The sequence below is a fragment of the Elaeis guineensis genome, chromosome 10 (genome assembly GCF_000442705.2).
Source record: "Elaeis guineensis isolate ETL-2024a chromosome 10, EG11, whole genome shotgun sequence".
Taxonomy (NCBI): domain Eukaryota; kingdom Viridiplantae; phylum Streptophyta; class Magnoliopsida; order Arecales; family Arecaceae; genus Elaeis; species Elaeis guineensis.
Genome location: NC_026002.2, coordinates 64,517,811 through 64,539,938, shown reverse-complemented (window position 1 = coordinate 64,539,938; position 22,128 = coordinate 64,517,811). Strand labels below are relative to the sequence as shown.

At 35.7% G+C, this 22,128-nt stretch overlaps 1 non-coding gene across 1 annotated transcript; it reads left to right on the top strand.

Moving 5' to 3' along the window:
* Nucleotides 1–21,304: 21,304 nt before the first annotated feature.
* LOC114913168 (small nucleolar RNA R71) lies at nt 21,305–21,411 on the top strand. The gene has a single exon (XR_003799201.1). It is a non-coding gene; the product is annotated as a small nucleolar RNA R71 (small nucleolar RNA).
* The last annotated feature ends 717 nt before the right edge of the window (nt 21,412–22,128 follow it).

Here is a 22,128-nt window from a genome sequence, read left to right as displayed (position 1 = left end):
CAACACTCAGGCCTTTTTATAACCATCAAAGGGGTGCTAAAATGGAAGGACACACCTCATCCAAGAGGCTTATCTAATCTAAATATCAGAGATAAGAGTTTCTTCAAGCAAAAGGACTCATATCAATGATACAACGATCAACACCTTTACCTGCATGCATAACTAGAGAAAGGATGTTTCCTCATCCCTTCTCAAATTAGAAAAATCCAAAAAAATTCACATGGATAAGAGACTCATTTTTAATTCTAGAAAACTTGATAAGAAAGAAAAAATATCATGGAAGGATGTGATCCTTGCACCTCTTCATGCGAGTTCCTAATCATCACACGTGCGCATGCAGATGTGCATTTGGCATCCGATAAATATCTAGATAAGTTTGAAAAAATTTCAAAAAAATCATAAAAAATAGCTGATCAAATGTGAAACATTATCAAAGAAAGATGTTCTAATTTGAATGAGTTTGATTGGGAGAAGGACTCTTCAAAGCATGAGGAAATGCAATGCTTCAACGTGCATGCATGAGAGCTCTTCCTCTTTTCAATTTTTTCTCCATCCCAAATAATCTAGAAAAACTCTATCTCATACTTTGAGATGTGCACCAGAGGATGGAAGGTGATTAGAGCCACAACACGCATTTGAATTCCATGCAAGAAGGATTCTTCCTTCTACTCACGCCAACACACGCATGCTGAAAATATTTTGCACCAAGAGTCCTCCACAATTTGGACTCTTCATATATGGCGTTAATTTGAGATGTGGTGCCCCATTCTGGGCTGCTTCAAGGTGGCACGACCTGACCCAAATGTTCACTAAAGTAGATTAAAAAATTAGTAAGGGATGAGACCAAATTGATCACCCAAGGAGCTAGGGTTTCCACATGTGCTAGCATGCTTATCGGGAATCCTGATTGAATCCAAAATTTTAATCAACCTTATCAAAAGGATCCTTGGCCAATTTTTATATGTGTGTGACCTATTGGGTTCCACATTTATCTAATAGTAGGTCTGAGTGCAAGTTGACTAAATTTGATTAGATTTCAATCTAACCGATTTAGTTCCAATCGAGCTAACCTGAGTTCAACAATTAGAATCCTTTCTTATTGGCGATCGAATTAAACTCTTTAATTTGATCAAATCTACAAGTTAAGATTGATGTCTAGTAATATATCATAACTACTCAAAAGATATAAAATTTGATAAAAATATCAAATATATCCTTCAGTAACAAGTTACCGTAAGAATTCAATCCTTCGCTCATCCCTGCACCCTGAATATGTTCATAAGTATGGAATCATATCAAACTCAACCACATATTCATATCGATTCTCAATTAACCAATGATGACTCTAATGATGAAGCATTAGAAACTCTTTCTAATCTCTTTCCTGCTTTTGATCAAAAAAAAATTTTGAGTCATTTAGGGATGAGAATACACAGGATGCAATCTCCTCTTACTAGGAGTGATTGATTCTATGTTGACCAACTCATAACCTTCATACACACTCTATTATATCCAGAACATCTCATACATGTCTTAATACCATGTCTGGATATAAATCAAAATATGAGTTCATGTGCACAAGATTTCATGATGATCTCAAGTCTAAGGATCATTTGCACAACTCCTACTTAGAAAATCATCTTTGACATGCAAGTAAGGCTTCCATAAGATATTCTCTTTCATCGAGTCAATTCAGTGGACTCATTTTTAAATGAGCACCCACATCCTTGTATTAGTATCCTATACACAAGTGGCTAGTAAGATCTTCCACCCTTTTCATCAAGCATGCATAGAATGTGTCAGTCTATCTAGAATATTGATCTCTGACTCAATACTCTTATGACTAAGAATATTTAAGATTAGGGGTTTAGGATTTTAGGTCTCACTAGCATGACCTATTCATGTCTCTTAAAATCATTATCTTAATCTTTGGGGTTCATCATAATCTTAGACATAATAAGATATAGCTAAAATAATGAATCAATATCTTATTTTATTAACAAATAATAAATATCATTATATAAGTTGAAAAATTATTAAAAAAAAGTTTCATCACAACACACTTGTGATTGGCTTATAGGGTACTCTTCTTTCAGTCCTGTGGCTATCCATAGAGGTAGGATGCTTGTGCTACTGATTCAAAGTCTATTCAGTCCTAGATCTAAGAATTAAATTAGATTCAACCCCAGTTACAGATTTGAAGCAAAGATAAAGCGATTCAAGTATGTGAACTGATTACAACCTTTCATTTATTCATCCTAAAATCAGTTTGTGTTAATTTCAGCATATGAACTAGATCCATAGATACTTTCATATGATGAATATATGCTTAGATTAAAAATATTTTAATCTAATTTATCTACTGTATTTTAGATTTAAAAAAATTTTAAAATTTACATGCACTAGCATCTGTAGAAAATTCAACAGTGGTATCAAAGCCACATGTTTATATGTATAAAAGTAGCATAAAAATTTTGAAAATTATTTTTAAAATTTTAATTTTAGTTTATAAATGAGATGTATATATTTATGTTTAGATCTAAAAAGTATTTTAGATCTAAATTTTATTCATATATGCGATATATAAAAGCATGCATAGGTTAAAAATTAAATATCTGCGATCTGAATTTTTTATGTATGCGATATATGATGTTATGTTTAGATCTAAAATTGATTTTTAAAAAATTTAAAATTTTTTATGTATATGATATATGATTGCATGCATGTTTTAAAAGTATTTTGAAAATCAAAAATTTATTTTTATGTAATAAATTTAGATCTAAAATTTATTTCTTTGATCTGATATTTCTTTGATCTGAAATTAGTGTGTGCACAAATTGTTAGGCATGGATAGTTTTATATTAGGTCAATGAATTACATCATAAGTTACAATTAGATCATATTGGGTTGAAATCGATGTAGCTATTGATCAAACCGAGTCAAGTATTGATTTAGGTTAGATCAATTGAGCTTATGATTCTACAAGTGTTATAGATTGAATTGATTAAATTTCATATATAGAATCGAGTCAACCTAAAGACCTAATCTGGCTTAAAATGGCTTGAATCTGATTCACCTAAGCTAACTAATTGAAACTAATAAGCCATTTGGTGTCTAAGACAAGTCTCGATCGATGGTTTTTAATTGAGAGGCTACTCACCTAGACAATTTTATCTATGATGAGTTAATGATGTACCCTCTCGTCGGTCTCACTTATCTGGCCAATTGAATAATTAGGTTCATTAGTTGCTAAAATTTTTGGTTTAGCCCATACCAATTAGATCGATCATGTGGTAACTAATTAGATGAGACCTAACCTAAATCTTCTTAATTAATATTAAGCCTTAAGGTCTTCCACTATTGTAGAAGTGCGGGTGTGGTACTGACATTGACTATTCTTGACTGGTTATAATGGTTCAGTTACATCAGGAACATGCAACTACTCTACTAGCAAGACTTGCTCTAGGGTGAAGATAGGGTTGGGCCTAATATGTGTTATCTGAGGGGTCCAATGATGGCTTCACACTTGCTTCTGAATGGTGGGTCAGACTTAACTAAGGAATGGGGTAATATGTGTTATCTGAGCTCTGATGACTTAGAGACCAAGTCATTACAATATGCTTAAAGAAGTATCTGGGTAAAGAGTTACCATACATCGGTGTGCATATCACCAATAACTGTTAGGTGAGGTGCACGATATCAGTGGGACCACAGCATCCACTAAAAATCTTTCATTGGTCACGTCAGATTTTTGCTTTCCACTCGGAGAGTGTCAAAATCTGAAAAAATAGTGGGAGTCTATTTGCATCTAAAAGTTTCTAGAGCAAATATAAATTTTAAGTATAAATATCTAACTAGAATCTCTACTCTCACAGATAAATAATATCAGCCTCTAACCCACTAGCCCGCATCCTTGAAACCAACTAACTGATCGGTACAAATTATAAGAACTTGCTCAGAAACCTCAAAATAATCCTGACATTCGAAAAGATTGGGTATATACCCGACCAGGACACCCCAGCCTTACCAGCCCATCCTATGGTAGAGCAAAGAGCTGCTCTGGATAAGTGGACGGATGATGACCTTAGGGTGAAGTGCTATGTGCTAGTTTCCATATCAAACGAGTTGCAAAGCCAGTATGAGCACATACCCACTGCTCGTGCCATGATCACTCACCTGTAAGAGTTATACGGTGAGTAGGGCCGAACCACATGCTTCGAATTACCCAAGCGGTTGTTCAATATAAAGATGCATGATGGATAATCAGTCCATGATCATTGTGTAACAATGATCAAGGACCTTAAGAAGCTTGAGAAGCTCGGGCTTAATATGTAGAGAAAATTAAAGATCGATTTGGTCCTCCAATCCCTAACCAATTTGTTTGGACAGTTTATCATAAACTATCATATGAATAAATTGGACTGTAACTAATCCGAATTGATCAATATGCTGGTCACTACTAAGGGTACCTTGAAAAGTTCAAAGGGCTCTATTCTTGCTGTTGAGCGGGCACCTTCCAAGAAAAAGTCTCAAGGAAAAAAAAAGAATAAGCCTACAAAGAAGCAGAAGAAGGAGAGAAAGCACAAGAAAGATACTCCAAAAAAAGCTGTGGAGGAAGGAAAGTATTTCCACTGCAACTCTAGCAGTCACTGGAGGAGAAACTGTTCGTCTTATCTGGAGAGCCTAAAGATGAAAAAAGATGATCAACCTTCTGAATGTATACTCATAATAGAATCTAACTTAACAATTTCTTTTACTTCTATTTGGGTGTTGGACTCTGATTCTAGTGCTCATATAGGTACTTCAATGCAGGGTCTAATAGGAAGTAGGAGGTTGAAGAAAGATGACATGACCCTTCAGGTCGGCAATAAAGTAAAAATTACCGCAGAAACTGTTGGAACCAATCCTCTTTGATTACCATCAGACTTTAGATTAGATTTAAAAAACTATTATTTTATTTCTATAGCTAGTCAAAATTTGATTTTGATTTTTGTACTAGCATAGGATGGTTTTATTTTTTAATTTAATAAATATTTTTATTATATTTATTGATGAAATAAATTGGTTGCATCTGATCTTTTGATTGATAGTCTTTATCACTTATATGTTGATGCTAATATGAACTTAAATAAGCAAGTAGTAAGTATCGTAGGCCAAAAGAGATCTAGAGATAAGTTTAACCATAAGTATTTGTGGCACCATAGGCTTGGCCATATTAGAGAGGACAGGATAAATAGATTAGAAAAGGATGGGATCCTTGACTTAGTTAAATCTGAGTCGATTTCGGGGTGTGAATCATGTCTTTGAGAAAAAATAGCTAGATTACCCTTTATGGGATAAGAGAAAAGGACCACTGAATTACTAATCCTGGTACATATTGATATGTGTAGCCCATTTGATGTATAGACCAGGGAGGGTTATAGCTACTTCATTACCTTTACTGATGATCTGTCACGGTATGGATATGTATTTCTTACAAAACATAATTCTGAAGCCTTTGAAAGGTTCAGAGAATTTAGGTAAGAGGTAGAAAAACAAGCAGGTAAACCCATCAAAGTTCTATGATATGATTGAGAAGGAAAATACCTAAGTGCTGAATTTTTGGGATATCTTAAGGAGAATGATATTGTCTCTCAATGGCCTCCTTCCGACATGCCTCAACTCAACGAGGTATCCGAAAAAAAAAAATAGGATCCTATTGGATATAGTCCGATCCATGATGAGCTTCATTGATTTATACATATATCTTTAGGGACATGCCTTACTTACTGTGATGCATATTTTAAATAAGATTTCTTCTAAGTCTGTTCCTACCACACCATATAAGATATGACATAGTAAGAAGTTAAATCTGAGTCATCTTAAGACTTGGGGATGTTTAGTCTATATTAAAAATCAGAAAACTGATAAGTTAAAGGATAGATCAGTTATAGTTTGATTTATAGGGTATCTCAAAGAATCCATTGGGTACTACATTTACTTTTCATATGACCACAATGTGATTGTGAGTTGCAATGCCACATTTCTAGAAAAGCAGTTTATCTAGGATGGTAGTAGTAGGAGGTTAATTGAGCTTGACGAGAATGTCTTTGAAGAGCGATGAACTATAGATCCTCAAAAATCCATCAATGATGAGCCAGTAGTTAATGTTCCACTTTCACCTCGTAGATCAGGTAGAATCTTTCATCCTCCTAAAAGATACATAGGTATATTGAAAGAGGATGTAGAGTGATAGACTCATGATGTGGTCATTAGGACACCATGATTATCAAATTAATTTTAATTTTTAAAAATTAAAAATATATAAAAAGTAGTGAGTCAGATCAAATCCACAGAGACGGCAGTATTTTAATTTGGAATTTTTAATTTTATAAAAAATAAATAAAATTTTAAAGAAAGTAATTTAGGTCGGAAAATAAAAATTAAAAGTGTGAAAAATAAATTAGGCACTAAGATCTACTATTTAGATCCTAGCTTCTACTTGTAATAAAAATAAATAATAAAAATTTAAAGAGCAATAAAATAAATTGATACTAAGATCTACTAACTAGATCTTAGCATCTATGTGCAAGAAAAATAAAAGACAGAAATTTAAAAGTGCAATAACATAAATTTTGCATTAAATAGAATTAAAATTTAATTTCAAAAAATTTAAGAAGAATCATAAAATAAAATAAAATTGTAACAAGGATTTGAAGTTGATCATGCAATCTCGTCGAAAAAATGGTTGACAACCTCTCCTTCTTTCTTCATACTCCATGGAGCGAACCGGCTTCTCTCCTTCTTTTCCTTGGATCCCTAAACTTCTTTAATATTTTTTTTATTTTTCCACTAATTTTCTTTGCTTTCTCTTATTCTCAGACCTCTTTATTTATAGATATTTTTTTTCATCTTTTTCTGATAGCAAACGGAGTCTCAAAAGCCCTCAAAATCGTGTCAAACCCACATCCCTTGATTTTGGTTGTTGGATCCTATTTGGACTGCCCAGATCGCATCAAAAATCACCGTTAAGCTCCTCATCTCGATTGGGATCAATGCTAGCCATCATATTCTTCATCAGATTGAATTTTAATCATTGATCAGCACTCAGAATCTCCTATTCATAGTCAAGATCGCTATCAGCCATCAGATCGTGCGATTAATGTGTTCTGGACCGTAGGATGGCACTCAAAAATCCTTCATCATTTAGCTTTTTCAATTGGCAACGAACACAGACTGTCAGATCTTGATCAAGATCACTCCTAACCATTAGATCATGCACTGGAAGTGGGCCACCATCACTTGATATGGTAAAGCTTTTTCCCAGTTGTCCGATCGCATGTTTGGCATGATCTCAACCATCCAATCATACAAAAACCTTTCTACCTACCATGAGCCATGTCATGGACTGTAAGAGTTTCTGTGGACCGTACCTCTGATTTTGTGGACCAAGCGGCCGGTCCACTGTGCACCAAAGGCTATTTAAAATAGATTTTTTGGATATTTTTGCTTGATTTTGCTCGAATTTTGTGCCTGAAAAATAGAAAAAAATATGAATTAAATTATTTATTTATTTTTTATTTATTTTGATGCTTAAATTATTCAATTAGCTTGATATCTATTTTTCATAAATATGCTCTAATTTTATATTTTTTTTAAATTATTTATTTTTATAAGAAAATCTAATTTATTTATGAAACTAGATTTTTTAGAAGATGTTAGCACCATTAATTATCAAAAATATTTAAAATAAATATAAAAATATATGACTTATCACACCGTTCAATTTGAACTTTGCTCATCCTCGAGTAAAGAAAAGATTTAGAATTAAGTATCATTTAACTTAGAGTTGCAAATTTTATCAGGTAATTTTAAAAAGGGCCACTGATGTTTGTATAGCATGAGTGAGGTATATCATTGGGGTATTAATACTAATCAATGTAGGAGTTAACCTAAGAATACTAAATTTTTTTGAACTTTTTTTAAATTATTCCTACCTTTATCTCCAAATCATTAACCTTCATATGGGCAAGTATACTAAATTTATTAATTTTTTTATTTATTTTATATTTTTTTAAAATATTGTACTACTATTGAGTGTCTTAACCCTTTAAGCTTTCTGTTTGACCCATGTAGCGAGTTTTTAGCCAATGACTCCTGAACCAGATGGCTTTAAGGCACTGGATATAGAATACCTCTCGAACTTACTTGCTCAAATCAAACAGGCTACGAGTTAAAACTAGTTTTATAATAGAGTTTCTTTATCCTTCATACCTTTTGACACGAAACTCAATACTTGCTTAGGCAAAGAGGTCCGGTTACTCAGTATGAAATACTTAAAAATTATATATATATATATATATATGAAGAAATATATAGTTATCCTATATAAGCCCATAGGAAGTAAACTCTTCTTTGATACTGGTAGAAAAATTTAGAAATGCTCAAGAAAAATTGTTTAAGTTCTAAACTTAACTTTTTATTGAATTTTTTTAATACTTGATCTCTTAATATCTCACAAACTCTCTAGTATGTGCATCAATTTTTTTAAAAAAAATATTTGGTTTAACTCAATTCTTAGGTGTAATCAAGTGCTTAAATGCTAAATACTAACTTACTTGAAGACTTAAAATTTTTTTTTATTATTCTTCCTTCCAGCTTAATCGATATTATCCTCAATGGAGTAAGAAAAATAAAAGATACATACAAAGAAAAAGAAAAGGAGAGACGTCACCTGATCCAAAAATCTTTTCAAAATTGGTTCTCCCCCCAACTTAGCCAATATTATCTTCAAATCCCTACAAAAAATACTAAACAAGATTGGATTAATAAAATGCAAAAGATTTTCATAAGTAGAAGCTGGGTTGCCTCCCAGAAAGTACTAAGTTTATCATCTTCAGCCAGACCATGCCGATTCTACCTCACTTGCCCCGTGTCAAATATTGGATTGACAAATTCTAGTGGGTAAGGTGGGTGGGGTGAATCAAGTAGATATTCACCTCTTGAACTTGAGTTTCTTCAATGGGCTCATCCAAAAATTTATCTTTTATTAATTTTAAAGAGGAATTAGATTCAACTATTTTATCTATTAACTCAACTATCGAATAGTTTTCCTCCTTCTAAGTGTATTTTAAGGTATTAAAAATATTAATTTTCACCTTTTGATCTCCAAAAAAAATATCTATGGCTTCTATTTTATAATTGATATTGGCATTGGCAGTGGCTAGGAATAGATGATCTAAAATTATAGGATTCTGATTTAGCTTCTGGGATAGTTTCATATCAAGTATGAGAAAGTCTATTGAAAAATAACACTGATTTACTCCAACTAAGACATCCTTGATCCGACCACATGGCATCTTTATAAATTTATCGACTAATTACAGAATAATGACATGATTTTTAGTTCTTTAATCCTAAATTTTTCATAGATCAAGGTCGAAAGTAGGTCACACTAGCTCCTAATTCTAACAGAGCTCAATTAAAGGTGATGCCTCCTATAACACATGAAATCAAAAGAACACTAGGATCTTTCATTTTCTGAGGTAATAGGTTTAATAGGACTGCACTGACATCCTCAGACAGTATAATTTTATCTATTATTTTTGGATCATACTTTTGTTAGATGTGTGCCCTAGATGCCACATTGGCTGACACATTCCTATACAAATCTAAAGGTAAATTTATAATTTTAACTATAAATCAATAAATGGGTTATTCTTCTATCACATTGTGTACATTGTGTCTGTGATACATCCTTTGAGTTAGTAAGAATATCAATTCATATTTTCAAGAGTTAAAAATTTAAGGCATGAATTTACATAACTAATACATAAACAGCTCCTGACCATAGGATCATCACTAGGATGGAGATCGATCCGGAAGGTTGGTGTACGATCGCTTTCTTAGGATAGATGTGTCTTGAGTCTACGGTGTGGAGACACCGGAGCGAGAGTACAGGTATTCATTGAGAATGAGAGTACTGAGCGTGACCACCTCGAGCAGTCATAAGGAAGTCTACCTTCTCATCGATGACTAAGCTCGATGCTGCAGTTGTGTGTCTAGTTCTTTAATCTGAGGTGCATCGACAGTTCACCTTGAGTGTGTTATAGTTTGACTATACCATAAGTCAGTCTCCTAGTCATTTAAAATCTTGAGGTGTATGTTGACTGTAGCATATTCATTGTAGGAACCAGATCACACCAAGATGGGATCTATCAACCTCGGTAGATGAGAGAAGTAGTCCTATGATCATCGAAAGATCGAGTTCTTAAGCCCATGGCCATGATAGAGTGAAATAATGGAAAAGAATTTTCCATTGGGGTTTCACATTGGACTCGGATCAATCGATTGATTCATATGACTGATGTTGGGTTTGACGAGTTTATCTTAACCCTAATTCAGTCGGGACTCATGATAGAGGAACTCAATCACACAGGTAGCTGCACCGAGAGGTTCATCTTTAGTTCTGATGGGTTGCCACCATATACTGCTAGGTGTCACTAGTGGATTTTGGAAGCAATTAGAATGATCTTGATGATCGATCATTCTAATTGTCTGAATCAGAAGAGTTCTGGTCCATCGAAAGGAGTTTCGATGATGTCGATGATGAGATCACGACATGTCTCATTATCATATGAAATTGAATCTAACTGGGTCACATTAACAAGGGTTAGGATCTAGATGTCATCAATTGGGCTAGTCCAATTGATTTGGATTAGATCCAATTAGGTTCAAGAAAATCGTGCTAGCACACGATTGAGCCTAATTTTCTCCTCGTGTAATTTTTTCTATCTCGATTGAGCCAAATGTGATTTGACTCACCCAGAGAACCTTGAGAAGATTTTCTTTAGTTTAAGTGAAGCTTGTCTACCTCAGAAAAGGCTTGTCTTAATTCATGAGATGAATTTAAGATAAGCACCTGCTAATTCCTGTCACCTGCCAATTTCATTTTAGGACATCAGTTAAAAGTTAACATATGGATCTTAAATTGAAGGCCACTTAGCAAGAGTTCATTGGAGGATTTTTGTGGAGTATCCACATGCCAAATCAGCATCAAATTAGGTGCCATAATCAAATTATGGCGTAAGCCCAATTGGATAAAGAGGGCACCCCAAGTGGTTAAGGATGGAAGTTGATTTGATCAACATGGACTCTTTGGCTCCAACATGATTGTGCTTATCCAATGTTGGTGCCAACTCTTGGAGAGAGACTTGGGTTCTTATCTGATGTGATCAGAAGATATCACTCCACCAATCAAAATTTTTTTAGATTTATTAAAATTTTTTGATTGATCGAATTTTTGTGGCACTGCGCAGTGCAACAGGGTCTATATAAACCCTGTCTGCGCCTAGAGTTTCTAGTGATTGCACCAAACCCAGAAAAAGCCAGCCACCACTCCTCTTCTCCACATCCTCCCTGGTGCTACCTCTCCCTTCTTCATGCCCAAGAGGTTGGGAGTCCATCTGGTGAAGGATCAAGGCATGGTGATGCGTTGAACAAACGGCTGCAGGAGTTTTTCGACAAGCTGCTGCTCCAACTTCAGGAAGGCTTTTGAAGATCTTCTTAATCATATTGAGTTTTGATTTTTGGAGTAGAGAGTCATGAGGAGAAGATGATCCAGGTCCTGCCTGAGTGGATACTGGTAGAGGTCAGACGATTGCGTGGCTAAATCAGAACCTCAGGCTTACTGCGATCATCTACAGGGTAATCAGATTACCCTTGAGGTATTTCATATTTCCTCATGCTTTTAGATTTATTTTAGAATTAATATTAGATAATAAAATTAGACTTAGAGATTTAGATCTAAAATAAATATAGAATAAATTTTTTTTTAAAAATTATTCCATCCCAGATTTGATGAAATCTGGAAGATCCTACAAGGAAAAAGATAGTTTTTCCTTCAACTGGTATCAGAGCCAGGTTCATGGTTCAGTTTTAGATCTAATTTAGATTTAATTTTAATTTTAATTTATTTGATATTAAATAATTTTAGATGTCACATCAGATATGATAGGATCTAAAATCAAAATATTTAAAATTAAATCTGAGAAGATCTAACATGCATGAGATGCATGACTAGACTAGGAATAGTTTGATCTATGAATAGTCTTGTAAGTTTATATTTTAATGAGATTAAAATATAATTTAGATCTAATTTATTCTCTATTTTTGATGATATAAATGTTATATTCAGATCAAAAATAAAAAATAAAAATTTAGATAATACATAAGATTGATCTATTGCATGCCTAGACTAGTTATAGAATTGTTCTAGTAACTATCTTGAATAAATTTTATGTTGAATAATTCAATTTAAATTTTATTTTTTAGATATTACATGTGATGTATTAAATCTAAAAACATGTTAATTAGATCAATTTTTGATACATAAGATGTATGCAAAGCATGTATTAGTTAGATCTTAAATTGTATATGTGATATGTAAATTTAGATCTAACTAGTTTTGTAATTAAATTTATATTTCTGATTAAGGTGTTCCTCATGGCCGTCCGATCATAAGAACAAAGTAGGGTTTAAAGGCCCTCTCCTCCCATTCAATGGGTGTTCTTATGACGTGTAGGGGTGCTGCACGTTCATCCTTAATCAGAAATCGAAACTTACTTTTCTGCAAAATCCTAGATTCTGAAACCCTAGAATTTATTTTACATATTTTATTTATGAACCCAAGACTTAATTAATGAATTAAGCTTATGGAATGAAATTAGATCTAAAATTGAGAATTACATATCTAAGTCATTTTCATAAAATTAGATTCGGGCTTGGGTAGCTCAATTAGGTCTAGCGATTGATCAAACCGAATCAACAGTTGGTTAGGTGAGATCATGAAAGCTAATAATTGACCAGCCTAATAGAATTAAGTCTGGGTCAAGGTCGAATCATATTTAGATGTGACTCGATCAAGTTAAGACCTAATTTGGCTCAGTGATTAGAGCTTGGATTGTAGGCTAACTCAATTAGTTTTGGTTCGATAATTTGGTGTCTAAGGTAAGTTAGACAGATGCGACCGACTGGTTTTTAATTGGGAGCTACTCGACTCGAATATGTTCTTATTGAGTTAATGGCATATCCCTTCCATCGGTCTCACTTACCTGGCCATATGTGTTGACCCAGTTCTGATTTGAGGTGACTAACAATTCGAGCTAACCCATGCCACTAGGTTAGTCATAATTGTTATGACTATGTCAAGTCAAGTTTAATGAGATCTAAATTAAATCTTTCTAAGAAAATATTAAGTCTAAGGTCTTCCACCATTGTGGATGTGCGGGCCCTTCCCGAGGTTGATTATTCTCGACTGGATACAGTGACTCAGTTGCACTGGGAAGATGCAACCATGTCCATTAGGCATTGGATGCTATGAATTAGAGGATGGGTTGAGCTCAATATTTCGGATACGGTGAGGGATCTAATCAGAAATCTAGTTCGTGCAAATGGTGGGTTTGACTTAACTAAGGATTGGAGCAATATTTCAAGCATGGTGAGCTTCATGAATTAGAGATCAAGTTTTAGGTACACCATGATTAGAGAATCATTGGACAAGAGTTGTCCACTCATCAGTTGACCCATCACCAATAACTGTTAGGTGAGGTGATGAGCCAATCGATGAGACTGCATCACCCACTAGAAATCACTAATCACGAAGATTTTCACATCTCTACCTAGGGAGTGTAGAGATCTGAGAAAATAGTGGGAGCTTAATTTATTTAAAAATGAAACCCCTAAGAAAATTGGTTAAGTCTGATTACAAAATCTAACTAAAAACTTTTGACTCTCTACAGAAAATATGTCTGCATCCAACCCCCTGACCAAAATACTAGACACCCACAGATTGACTGGACCCAATTTCAAGGATTGGTTAAGGAACTATAGAATTATTTTGGGTTCCAAAAAATTAATCCATGTCTTGGACTAGGACCTACCTACCATGCCAGCATGTCCGACTGCTGAACAGAGAGTGTCTCTGAAAAAGTGGATGGATGATGATAACAAAGTAAGGTACTACATGTTGGGTGCAATGTCTGATAACTTGCAGCGCCAACATGAGAATATTATGACTACCCACCAAATATTGGCTCACCTACAAGAGTAGTTTGGTGAACAAAGTCGCGTGGCCAAGTATCAAGTCTGTCAAAAACTTTTTAAGGCTAAAATGCATGATGGGCAGTCAGTCCAAGATCATTGTTTGACAATGATTAAGGATCTTGAGGAGCTTGAGAAGCTCGGTGTTATCTTAGACAAGGATTTTCAGACTGATGTGATCCTTCAGTCCTTGTCTGATGCATATGGTCAGTTCATCATGAACTTCTATATGCATAAGATGTAGTGTACCTTGGCCGAGTTAATGAACATGCTGGTTACGATTGAGCTTTCTATGAAGGGTTCAAAAGGCTCAGTTCTTACTGTGGAGTAGACTTCTTCCAAGAGCAAGTCTTTTGGAAAGAAAAAGAAGTTTGTGAAGAAGCAGAAGGTGGATGAGAAGAAGAAGAAGATAGAATCGAAGAAGAAGGCTGTTGAAAAGAAAAAATATTTCCACTACCAATCAGACAGCCATTGGAAGCAAAACTGTCCTCAGTACCTAGCCACCCTGAAGAACAAGAAGGATGGTCCTTCTGGAGGTATGCTCATTTTAGAATCTAATCTTATGGTTTCTTCTGCATCCAGTTGGGTGCTTGACTCTGGTTCTAGTGCTCATTTGTGCACTTCTATGCAGGATCTTAAGGAGAGCAGGAGGCTGAGGGATAGGGAGATGATCCTATGCATCGAGAATGGAGCAAGAGTTGCTGCTATGGTCATGAAAACCTACCCTCTGCGATTACCATTAGGATAAGATTTAGTTCTTAGAGATTGTTATTATGTGCCTGCAACAAGCAAGAATTTGATTTCTGTTTCATGTTTAGCACAAGAAGGCTATGTGATTAGCTTTCATAAGGACCATTGTAACATATTTTATGAAAATAATAAAGTTGCAAATGGTTTTCTTATTAACGGTCTCTATCAGCTACATATTGATGTATCTGTATTTAATATCGAGCAAAATGTGAATGCCATAGGAATTAAAAGGCCTAGAGATAGTCTAAATGATAGGTATCTGTGGCACCTAAGGTTAGGTCATATAGCGGAAGACAGGGTTAACATATTGAAGAAATTCGAACTGTTAAGTCCATTGACTTCCGAGTCATATCCAGTTTGTGAATCATACCTTCAAGGCAAAATGATCAAACTTCCTTTTGTAGGACATAGGGAAAGGGCCACAGACCTACTTGCCCTAGTACATACGGATGTGTGCAACCCATTTGATGTGCCGGTTAGAGGCAACTATATCTACTTCATTATCTTTACCGATGATATGTGTAGGTACGGATATGTGTTTCTAATGAAATATAAGTCTGAAGCCTTTGAAAGGTTCAAAGAATTCAGACATGAAGTAGAAAAACAAACAGAAAAGCCCATTAAGGTTCTTCGATCTGATCGAGGAGGTGAATACCTTAGTCGAGAGTTCCTAGACTATCTTAAGGATAATGGCATAGTCTCTCAATGGACTCCACCTGGAACGCTACAACTCAATGAAGTTTCAGAATGGAGAAACTGGACCTTATTAGATATGGTCCGTTCCATGATGAGCTTCATGGATCTTCCTGAGTTTCTTTAGGGACATTATCTTATGACAGCAATATATGTATTGAATAGGGTTCCATCTAAAACCGTTCCTACCATACCGTATGAGATATGGCATGGTAAGAAGCCAAGTCTGAATCATCTCAGAATTTGGGGTTGTCCGACCCATGTCAAGAGACAGCAGGCAGACAAGTTAGAGTTCAGGTCTTTTAGAGCTCGATTCATGGGATATCCTAAAGAGTCATTAGGATACTATTTCTATATTCCGAAAGACCACAATGTGATTGTGAGTTGAAATGCTATTTTTCTTGAAGAATAGTTTATTCAAGATGGTGACATCGGAAGAATAATTAAGCTCAAGGAGAATGTCTCCCAAGAGCAATGAGCTAAAGAACCTGAGGAACCCAATCAATTAGAACCAGTCCTAACACAACCTCTTCCACCTCATAGATCGACTAAGGTTTTTCGTCCTCCTGAAAGGTACTTGGTACTATACAAGAGGATATAGAGGAAAAGTTCCTCATGAGAAATGGGGCTCATGGTGATGATCCCAAGACCTATGACGAGGCGATATCAGATATCGACTTTGAGAAATGGTTAGAGGCAATGAGATCAGAAATTGACTCGATGCACTCAAACCAAGTCTGGACCTTGGTAGATCCACCTGATGGTATTGTACCTATTGGGTGTAAATGGATCTTCAAGAGAAAGATAGGTGCAGATAGAAATGTAGACACATTCAAGACTAGGCTCGTGGCGAAAGGTTATAGTCAGCGCGAAGGCATTGACTATCAGGATACCTTCTCGTCTGTAGCCATGCTAAAATCCATCTGCACATTACTTGCTGTTGCAGCCTATTTTGATTATGAAATATGGCAGATGGATGTGAAAATGGCATTCTTAAATGGACATCTTGAGGAAGATATCTATATGGAACAGCCACTTGGTTTCACATCCAGTGATGATGATCACAAGGTCTGCAAGCTACAAAGATCCATTTATGGACTTAAGCAAGCATCTCGGAGCTGAAATACTCATTTCAATGATGTGATCAAAATGTTTGATTTCATCAAGAACGAGGAGGAACCATGTGTGTTCAAAAAGATCAGGGAGAGTGCAGTTGTCTTCCTCATATTTTACGTAGATGACATCCTCCTAATTGGGAATGACATTCCCATGTTGACCTCAGTCAAAGTATGGTTGTCTAAGGAGTTCTCTATGAAAGATCTAGGAGAGGCATCTTTTATACTGGGTATTAAGGTCTATAGAGATAGACTAAATAGGATGCTGGGACTTTCACAGAAGATGTACATAGAGGATGTGCTAAAAAAGTTTAGTATGAAAAACTCCAAAAGAGGTTTAGTACCTTTTAGACATGGCATTCATCTCTCCAAGAAGATGTGCCCTAGCACACCTGAGGAGATTAAATGCATGAGCAAAATCCCTTATGCTTCAGCAAGAGGGAGCCTCATGTATGCCATGCTATGTACACGATCGGATATAGCCCATGCTGTGAATGTCACAAATAGATATTAGTCGAATCCAGGCAAAGAGCACTAGACTTCTATGAAATGTATTATTAAGTACTTGAGAAGGACTAAGGATATATTTCTAGTCTTTGAGAATGAAAAACTCCAGATTCAGGGATATACAGACTCAGACTTTATGTCTAATATAGATGATCGAAAGTCGACATCTAGGAGTCTGTTCATTTACAATGGTGGTGCAGTTAGCTGGAAGAGTTTCAAGCAGACGGTAATTGCTGATTCCACTATGGAGGCAGAGTATATTGCTGCATCGAAAGCTATGAAGGAGGTATTCTGGTACAAAAAGTTTACCGTGGAGCTTAGAGTGATGTCATCAGATGCCATCCCTCTTTATTAGATAATAATGACGCCATAGCCCTAGCTAAGGAGCCAAGGTCTCACCAGAAGTCCAAGCATATCAAGCGGTGATTCCATCTGATCCATGATTATCTCGAAAAAGATTATGTCGAGGTTAAGAGAGTCGACTCCACAGACAATGTGGCAGACCCGCTGACAAAGCCATTAGGCCAGCAAAAAATCAAAGCCTACCTTGAGAAGATGGGACTTAGATATGTAGCCAATTGGCATTAGGTCAAGTGGGAGTTTGTTAGATGTGTGCCCTAGATGCTAGATTCGCTAACACATTTTTATACAAATCTAAGGGTAAATTTATAATTTTGACTATAAATCAATAAATGGGTTATTCTTCTATCACATTGTGTACATTGTGTCTGTGATACATCTTTTGAGTTAGTAGGAATGTCAATTCATATTTTCAAGAGTTGAAAATTTAAGGCATGAATTTACATAACTAACTCATAAACAGCTCCTGACCATAGGATCATCACTAGGATGGTGATCGATCCGGAAGGTTGGTGTACGATTGCTTCCTTAGGATAGATGTGTCTTGAGTCTATGGTGTGGAGATACCAGAGCAAGAGTACAGATATTCATTGAGAATGAGAGTACTGAGCGTGACCACCTCGAGCAGTCATACGGAAGTCTACCTTCTCATCGATGACTAAGCTCAATACTGCAGTTGTCTGTCTAGTTCTTTGACCTGAGGTGCATCGACAGTTTACCTTGAGTGTGTTCTAATTTAACTACACCATAACTCAATCTCCTAACCATTCGGAACCCTAAGGTGTATGTTGGCTGTAGCATATTCATTATAGGAATTAGATTGCACCAAGATGGGATCTATCAACCTCAATAGATGAGAGTAGTCCTATGATGATCGAAAGATCGAGTCCTTAAGCCCATGGCCATGGCAGAGTGAAATAATGGAAAAGAGTTTTCTATTGGAGTTTCACATCGGACTCAAATCAATCGATTGATTCATATGACTGATGTTGGGTTTGATGAGTTCATCTTAAACCTAATTCAGTCAGGACTCATGATAGAGGAACTCAATCACACAGATAGCTGCACTGAGAGGTTCATCTTTAGTTCTGATGGGTTGCCACCATATACAGCTAGGTGTCACTGATGGATTTTGGGAGTAATTAAAATAATCTTGATGATCGATCATTCTAATTGTCTGAATCAGAAGAGTTCTGATCCATCGAAAGGAGTTTCGATGATGTCGATGATGAGATCACGACATGTCTCATTATCATATGAAATTGAACCTAACTGGGTCACACTAACAAGGGTTAGGATCTGGATGTCATCAATTAGGCTAGCCCAATTGATTTGGATTAGATCCAATTAGGTTCAAGGAAATTGTGCTAGCACACGATTGAGCCTAATTTTCTCCTCGTATAATCTTTTCTTTCTCGATTGAGCCAAATGTGATTTGACTCACCCAGAGAACCTTGAGAAGGTTTCTCTCAATCTAAATGAAGCTTGTCTAGCTCAGAAAAAGTTTGTCTTAATTCATGAGATGAATTTAAGACAAGCACCTGCTAATTCCTGTCACCTTGCAAGAGTTCATTGGAGGATTTTTATGGAGTGTCCACATGCTAAATCAGCATCAAATTAGGCACCATAATCAAATTATGGCGTGAGCCCAATTGGATAAAGAGGGTGCCCCAAGTGGATAAGGATGGAAGTTGATTTGATCAACATGGACTCTTTGGTGCCAACATGATTGTGCTTATCCAATGTTGGTGCCAACTCTTGGAGAGAGGCTTGGTTTTTTATCTGATGTGATCAAATGACATCACTCCACCAATCAAAATTTTTTCAAATTTATTGAAATTTTTTGATTAGTCGAATGATGTGACACTGCGCAGCGCAGCAAGGTCTATATAAACCCTGTCTGCACCTAGAGTTTCTAGTGATAGTGCCAAACCCAGCAAAAGCCAGCCACCACTCCTCTTCTCTATGTCCTCCTTAGTAATACCTCTCCCCTCTTCATGCCCAAGAGGTTGGGCATTCATCTGGTGAAGGATCAAGGTGTGGTGACGCATTGAACAAAGGGCTGCAGGAGTTTTTCGACAAGCTGCTGCTCCAACTTCAGGAAGGCTTTTGAAGATCTTTCTAATCAGATTGAGTTTTGATTTTTAGAGCAAAGAGTCATGAGGAGAAGATGATCTAAGTCCTACCCGAGTGGATACTGGTTGAGGCCAGACAATTGTGTGGCTAAATCAGAACCTCAGGCTTGCTGCGATCATCTACAGGATAATCAGATTATCCTTAAGGTATTTCATGTTTCCTCATACTTTTAGATTTATTTTAGAATTAATATCAGATAATAAAATTAGATTCAAAGATTTAGATCTGAAATAAATATAGAATAATTTTTTTAAAAAAAATTATTTCACCCCAGATTTGATGAAATTTGGAAGATCCTACAATTAAAAAGGTAATTTTTCCTTCAGCTTTTGTGTGCAGAATTCTTTAAGAAATTTAGCATAAATTGGGACATGTTGAATCACATCGAGGAGGGATAGATTAATGTGAACTTGCTTAAACAACTCCATTAGTTCCTCGTTGCGTGCTCCTTACTTTTTGCAGAAAGAACTGGCTTCTATGGCTGAAGAAAACGAGACTCTTGATTTATATGTCTCGAGTAACTCATCCGCTCTCTTCTTTCCTTTGTCTTTCTTACTCAAATTGGAACCAGCATCAGTATCAATTTTGGGCTCAGATTCTTCTATTGGGTTAGTCTTAGTACTAATTTTTTCTTACAAATTCTCATTTTGGCTAGCATCAGTACTAGTCTCTCTCACCTGGTCTTAATATGGATCCTTAAGAATCCTACCATTTTTAAGTTTAGTAATTACATTAGCATTCTTAAATTGAGGATTTTTAGGGGAGACATTAAATTGATGACTAGATCCAGATGGTTGGTGGATGGATGGGTTGTTCCTAAAATTTGGTATCGGTTGGCTTGGCAATTGACCTAATTTTTTCCTCATGGTAGACTCAACTAACTGTCCTATTTATACTTCTAGCCTAGTGATAGATTACTGTTGGGTCATAATCAATTATTGGAGTTGATTAAATCTATCATCGGCTAGATTGATCTATTGAGGAGGTAGGTATGACGGTTGATTATAAAATGGTAGCTGGGTAGGCTAACCTCTATTATAGGATAATTTTGGTATTGGGATCTATTTTGAAAGTTTTGTATAAGAAGAATTTGGGTCTGAGCCTGAGTCTATTGGGGACTCCAAGAAAAATTAGGGTGGTTCCTCCAACCTGGATTATATGTATTTGAGAATGGGTCATTGACAGACTTGAAGCAACCTTGGATAGCTTGAACTTGTTCTTGGATAAAAAATAAAAACTATGCAGCCATAGGACATGCACTCACATGATGGGCTGGGCTAGCACAAATAGAATATATCTCCTGATAATTGAGGGGTAGTGTGTATTGCACAGGAAATTGTTGGCCTAGGGTTAGGAACTAATCTAACTTCTAGACAAAAATGTCGACTTTATCTAATTTTTGAGCTATTAAGTTTAAGTCAGCCTTAGAACTAGAATCTGTTTGTTTGATCTAAAAAATTTTGATCTATTTTTGGTGAGAAATCGATCTTTCATAGGAAAATAATGAAGCATGATTGATCGAGTTTTCACTCAAGATTTCAAACAAAGTATAGGCTGCATCCTCACTCTTACTCATAAATGCACCTCCATAAGATGCATCTACCATCTATCTATACTGATCATCTAAACCCTCATAGAAAGCTTGAACAATTTGCCACTTAGATAGACCATGGTGTGGGCATTTTCTAAGAAGTTCTTTAAGTCTCTCCCATGACTCGTGAATTTGTTCCCCTAGAATCTGAGCAAATCTAGTGATGGCTTGCCTCATGGTGTTGGTTTGACCTATGGGATAGAATTTTTTAAGAAACTCGTGGTGCAGTTCAACCCAAGTTCGGATCGATTTTCCTATTGTACCAAGTCAGTACTTGACTTTGTCCTTAAGTGAGAAGGAGAATAGGGTCAGTCTAAGTGCATCATCAATAAAATTTTGAATCTTTACCGTGGAATAGATTTCTAAGAACTCATCTAGATACTTGTAAGGATCTTTATTGATATTCCCATAGAAAGATAGGAGCATCTGTATTGTGGTTGACTTGATCTCATAATGGCTTGCAGAGATATCAGGTAAGTGGATATAAGTCGATGGGTTATATGTGGAAGGAATAAAATATTCTTTCATCTGCCTAGGTGGTTCTTTAGGATTTCCAACCATTTGATTTTCAAGTTCAACGTAAATCAGCCATTCAATTTTAAGATTAGGTTCAACTAGGTCAAGATAAAGAGATTTTCTACCATGCATGTACCAGTGTAAATCCTAATGTGCATGGTTCAGATTTTTTTTTTAAAGAAGAGGGAGAAAGGAAAGAGAAAAGGAAGAAAAAGAGAGGTTCTAAAGGTGAGAACCTTAAGAAAGCTCTACACTTAAAGATGATAGATGAGAAGAATTAGTTATGGTTAAGTGTTAATTACAATCAAGTTATCAAGCAATTAAACTTAGACACCTATGAGTTTCTTAGACCTAACAGTTTAATGTAGAGTGGCTTAGCCT